The following is a 6,771-nucleotide window of genomic DNA, read 5'->3' on the forward strand; positions in this document are numbered from 1 at the left end:
AAAAGAAAGGCTGGTGGCACAAACAACTCCCAGCTGAGAGTTCCACTACCTGATGCTCTTACATAGGCACAGGCCCTCTTCCGTGAGAACAGAATATGGATAAGCGAATTAACGTTGTACTTCTCTTACTTCTTCAAAAGCAAGAGTACACCTTTAAAATTAGACAATGTATCTTATAAAATAGGAAGACAGTTCTTTACTACATAGGACAGGATATAGATGAAAATATAGGGTATATGGAGGTGCAGAGATAAGGTTTAAGAGGTGAAGAGAGTATGTTTTGGTCCAAATTAATTAAGATTAGACAAACACTCTAAAGAACAAAAGTCAGAATGAATCAGCTACAGGAAAATCTTCACCGAAGACAAACTAATGTGTACTCTAATCCAAAGGTATGCACATTACCATCATGGCTACTCACAGCCAAAGGCCAGTGTGATAGTTTCGAAGATGGCTCTTTTGTTTTATTTTCTTCTAATACTGGAAATTGAACCCAAAGGCCTTGCACATGCTAGATAAGCATTCCACCAGAGTTACGTTCCCAGCCCTTTTTTTTTAATTGTATTTTTTTTAAGACAGTCTCTCACTAAATTGCCTAGGCTGGCCTTGAACTTGTGATCCTTTTGCCTTAGACTCCACAGAAGCTGGGATTACAGGTGTGTGCCACCATACCAGCTAACTCCATCTTTTGATATTCATGTCCTTGTGTAATCCCCTCCTTTGAGGATGGACCTAGTAAGTCACTTTTCATGTACAGAATGCAACAAAAATGATGGGTGTGGGCTACACACTGGCTCCCATTTTGTTTACCCTTTCTTACTCTCTTGCTTGCTGGCTCTAAAGGGAGGCAGGTGCCATGTGATAAACTGGTGTGTGGAGGAGTATGTGGCAAGGAACCAAGGAAGGTCTTCAACAAGTGGCCAGTGAGAAACTGAGGTCTTCAGAACGGAATCCTACCAAAAATCACATGAATGAGCTTGGAAGTGGATCCTCTCTCAAGTTGAGTCATCAGATAAGATGAAACCCCAGTTGACATCTTGATTATGTCCTTGTGAGAGATCCTGCTCCAGAGAAGCCAGTTGAGATATAATCAAATACCTGATCCACAGAATTACTGAGATTAATAAATGTTTGGGTGGTTTTAAGCTACAAAGTTTTCAAAATCTGGCATGGTGGGGCATGCTTGTAATTCCAGAAACTAGGGAGGTGAGACAGGAGGATGACAAGTTCAAGATCAGCCTCAGCAACATATCGAGAACTGTCTCAAAAAATAAAACAAAATTAAAAGTCCAGGATGGGCAGGGGAGATGTAGCTCAGTGCTAAAAAGTCCCTGGATTCAATCCACAATTCCAAAAGAAAAAAAAAAAATGTTTTGGGATAGTTACACAGAAATAGAAAATAAATATAGCCTATTTCTTGACATAATTGAGTCAGTCTTTTCTTTTTAAATATTTTTTAGATGTTGATAGACCTTTATTTTATTCATTTATTTATGGGTGATGCTGAGAATCAAACCCAGTGCCTTATGCATGCTGGGCAAGCACTCTACCACTGAGCCAAAACCCCAGCCCCTCAAAGTCTTTTCTATGAGTTTAAAATGTCCCACAAATCTTGTACAGTGATTCCACTTCTCAATTCTTCAGTGGCATTAAAGAACATAAAACACAGTATTATAATTTCCAACTTTCTTCTGCAGTCCTGAACCATCTGCTGTAAAAGATTCTGGAAGAGGACTGCTTACACAACATACAAATAACATCTTAACTCCAACATGGAAATGGAACTCAGAGATAAGTAGTGCCTCTAGTATGGTTATAGATTATGCCCCTGGAAACTAAACTAAGCATTCAATGATTCCAATCATAAGAAATATGATATCCTAAATATAGATTTAGAAAAATTATTTTGAAAGGCAGAGATGTAGTTAAATTGTTAGATCTTGGTAAAGGAGCAAGATAAACATAAGACAGGGAGGGTTTTCTCTTTTTTTTTTTTTAGCGAAATGTTAACTTTCCTATAAATTATAATACAGAAAAGTCTGTGAATCATAATATTTGATGGATTTTTTGCAGAGAGAACATATCCATGTAAGCATCACTCCTCACGACCCTGTCCTCGTCTGGTTTCTTTCAACATCACAGTTGTGAAATATTCCATCCTGCATGTTGCAGCAATTCGTTCATACTAGCTGCTACACAACCTCCCATTCCTTGAACAGACCACAGATGAATTGCTCACTGTCCTACTGATGGGACTTTTTTTTTTTTAAATTTTGACTTTAAGAATACTTTTACTGTGAACATTTTTTACATGTCTCTTCCAGTGTAATATAAAAACATTTCCAACAGGTACATACTTAGGACTCAAATTGTTAGACCACAGGTTATACGTTTGTTCAGCTTTAGAAGATTCTGGCATTTTATTTTCCTAAGTAGTGTACCCATTATACTCCCATAAGCAGTGCATGAGTGTTTGGGTTGCTTAAGTTTTAAATGTTAGCCATTCTGATGGTAGTTCAGTGGTATTTCATCAAGATTTTGACTTATAAAGCTCTGATGACTAATACGGTCAAATACCTTAGTATTACTTTTCTCTTTCAGGAATGTGATTAATCAGTTATCTCCCTCATTCTATAAACATAATTTTTCTCATTCTTGAAAAATAAACCAAATTAGCATTGCAAACAAAGAACAAACCAAACCCCCCAAACTCCCAGAGTTTCTGGAGAGCTGACAATATTCTGTTTCTTAATTGAGATGGTAGTAACAAATTCGTTCAGTATACATTAATTTGTCTTCATTTTAAAGACAATCTACAAAGGGCAAACAAAGATAACCTGCATATTGGAATTATCAGACAAAGACATTAAAGCAGCTATTATGACTATGCTCAATGAAGTAAGGAAAAATAACTTCTGGATGAATGAAGAGATAGATATCTCAGCAAAGACACAGGAAATATAAAAAAGAACCAAATGGATATTTTGTAATTGAAAAACACAATGTAAAAAACTTTAAAAATCACTATGGCCTTAATAGCAGAACTGAGATAAAATTGAGATGAATCAATGAGCTTGAAGATAGTGCAGAAAATTATCCAATCTGAACGAGAGAAAATTTATTTTTAAAAAAAGTCTCAAGGACTTTTGTGACAATTATCAAAAAGCCTAATATATAAGTAACTTTAGTTTCAGAAGTTGAGGAGAGGAAAAATAAAGCAAAATTTTTGATGGCAGCCAAAGAAAAATGGCACATAATTTACAAGGGAACAATTCAAACACCATGAACTTATTAGAAACTATGAAGGCCAGAAGACAGTAGAACACCTTTTAAGTACTGAGAGTTAAAAATGGCAACCCAGAATTCCATATCCAGTGAATACACCCATTAAGAAGGTGAGGCCAGGTTTGGTGGTGCACACCTGCAATCCCAGCTTACTTGGGAGGCTAAGGCAGGAGGATCATAAGTCTGAGTGATTAAGCAAGACTCTTTCAAAGTAAAAAATAAAAAGAGCTGGGGATGCAGCTCAGTGGTAGAGCATCTGTGAGTTCAATCCCTAGTACTGGGGGTAAAAAATAAAGACTTCAATAGCTCCCCTTCTGATCAAAACGGAGTAATACTCACTGGAATGGCTTGTTCACCTGAAACAACCAAAGAACAGACAGAATATGTCAAGCAAATGCTGACAACAGTGACACTGAACGTTGTATAACAAAAGACAGCGAGTCCTATCAGGCAGGAAACAAACGAAGTTAAGTGCTACTATTGTTTTGAGAGAGTTCTAGGCCGTAACAGGGAAGGGGAACCCAGGCAGAGCCCAGTTTACTCCCTAAATGCTGACCATTGCCAGGTGACCCAGCAATTCTACTCCTAGATAACTTCTTAAGAGAATGAGAACATGTGTTTACACATAAACTTTGCACATGAATGTTCATAGCAGCATTATTTATTTATAAGAGCCAGAAAGTGGTGGAAACAACACAAAAGTCAACCAACAAATGAAAGGATAAACAAATTGTAGTAAATATCTGTAAATGGAACATTATTTGGCAATACAATGAAGTACTAATATGTTTGACAACATGGATGAACCTTGAGAATAAAGTCAGACACAAAAAGTCATCTATCATATTTCACTTGTATGAGCAGTGTAGGAAAATCCACAGAGACAAAAAAACATGTTAGTGGATACCAGGGGCTGGGGGAAGGCAGAGTAACTGTCAATGGGCATAAAGTATCTTTTTACGGTGATAAAAATGTTGTAGATTTAGACAGTGTTGTCAGATACCTAACCCTGTAAAAACCAATGAACTGTACAATTTTAAAGGGTGAACATTATAGTATATGTATATCAATAAAACTGTAAAAATAAGTGATAGAAATACATTGAGGAGCATTACTAGCATAACACACTTCTAAATAACTCATAAGTCAAAGAAAATTAAAAAGGGAAATACCAGATTGAACAGTTATAAATTCACAAACTTTTAAGTAAATGAACCAGATTTAATTATTATATTTAAATATTTTAAAATGCAACTACTATAGAATGTACTAGAACAGGAATATAACAAGATTGCTGGAAATTATGTAGTTTTTGTTTTTCCTATAAAGTGATAAACGAAGCTGTCTCTTAGCCTGATGGCAATGAAAGACAGAAGATGAATCATTGCTTGTGGAAACCAATTTATTTAGTCACTTTGAATCACTGTTATTTATTACTTGTCAGCACATGCTGTTAGTTCAATTAAATAAAAAAGTCTGAAGTTCTCTCTTCTCCCCTACCCCATCCTTTATAAAAAAGAGAAATGACACAATTTAAAACATTAAAAGAACATTTTAAGTTTATTGTGTTTTTATTATTTTACCTAGGTGTTATTATATACCTGTAACAAAGGAAAGACTCATTGCTTTGACTACTTAAATTTAAATATTTACAGAGACCATTGTGGAAGTATAATTTGGGACCTCTCCCTGCAGGATAATACAAACCGAAAAATTTATAACAAGGCACTCAGAGAAAAGTATTCATGGCAATACCACACTGAATTGTGAGGAAGCAAACTCATGGCTAAAAGAGTTCTGATTTCTTAACTGTAGTGTTGAGTAAACTTTTTCAGTAAGTGTCTATACCATACTTGTTACATGCAAAGCATATTTCACTTTGTTCCATTCCACCAAAGGGTTTGCATTATTCAGGTGCAGTCAATCATTAAAAAAAAAAAAAAAATCTTGTTCATATGATGTACTAGATGTATAATGGAACTATTGCAAAGAAACAGAGTCTGACTAGAGTAATACTAAGCAATGTATGTTAACAAATGTGCCACCTACCCCTGCCAAGCATAAAAGCCTGTTATTCTTAATTGTGTTCTTCACTGAGTTTATAAAGTGTCAAACAAAATACACTAATTTGGGGGCTAATTTCCGCTTTCAGTGATGAACATATTTCATGCTTTAAGAGACATTAAGTGGCCATGTACCACAGAGTATATGAGTTCATTTCCTTTATTCTATTATTTCAGTAAACAAAAACTACATAATTTCCAGCAAACTTTAAGACTGTGATTGCAACCAGGCCTCAAAGTAAGTGTAAGTGGATATAATGGTGTGTTTTCAAATAGTTGCCTCAAAATGATACCTCATTTTTCCAGTAAATCAAGAAAAGTAGCTGCCCACATGAAATCTTCTCACCTATTTTATTTTTACAATAAAACGTATTTACACACAATTGCACAAGAATCCCATTTCTTGCAGATTCATATAAGAAACATCAATTACCACAGTGTAGTGATAAACAAAAATTCCTAGGTGTGTGATACTGTTTCCCCCTGCACTGAAGTCTCCAAGAACCACCTAATCATAGCTCTCACTTCTATCATTTGTGGATGCAATTTCTTCCTGTTGAATGTGATTCCTTTGCACATCTCCCAACACACTTATCACACCTATAACATTCTCTGAAATTGAAGAATTAGCAACCATAGTTAACATACAATTTTAAGATATTAAAATTTTGCAATTTCTTGAACATATGTAAATCTTGGTATCTTAAAGGTATCAACCCTGTGTCTTTCATATTTGTGCAAATGCATTTTCTCCAGATTGTACTTTGTCTTTTATATTTCATACTGTCAATATTATATCATGCACAAATGCATGTGTATATGTACACACACACAATTGAATTAGTGAAAAAAGTTTGCACACCACTAACTGGATCAACAGATAAAGATTTTAAGTATTAGAGAAGGCACAACAGCTAAGATCATATCCACAGAGGATTTCTCTCTAGTTTTCTCTTTTGTCCAAATTATTTGCAATAAATCCACAATATTACAAATGAGAAATGAGGAAATCAATGAGGAATTAGGAAACAAAAACAATTTTTAAAAATTCTTTGAACTCAAAGTGACATAACATGCATGTACTTTTGCTTGTTTAAATTCACATTGTGGGAGAAATGTCAGAGAAAAAGAATATTTGAGTGACTATATGTATTGAAATGATTGGGGATATAAAGGAAAACAGTTACATGACCAAAAACCTTGACCATTTTCTAATGAAAAAACACTAACTCAAAATGTAGGGGCTCAGGTTGTGGCAAGTGGTAGATGCTTGCCTAGCATGTGTGAGACACTGGGTTCGATCCTCAATACAACATAAAAATAAATAAATAAAATAAAGGTATTGTGTCCATCTACAACTAAAAAAAATTTAAAAACAACAACCAAAAAAACCCCAAAATGTATGCTTTTGAAAATCATCTGT

Source organism: Sciurus vulgaris, assembly GCF_902686455.1.
Source record: "Sciurus vulgaris genome assembly, chromosome: 15".
NCBI classification, from domain to species: Eukaryota; Metazoa; Chordata; class Mammalia; order Rodentia; family Sciuridae; genus Sciurus; species Sciurus vulgaris.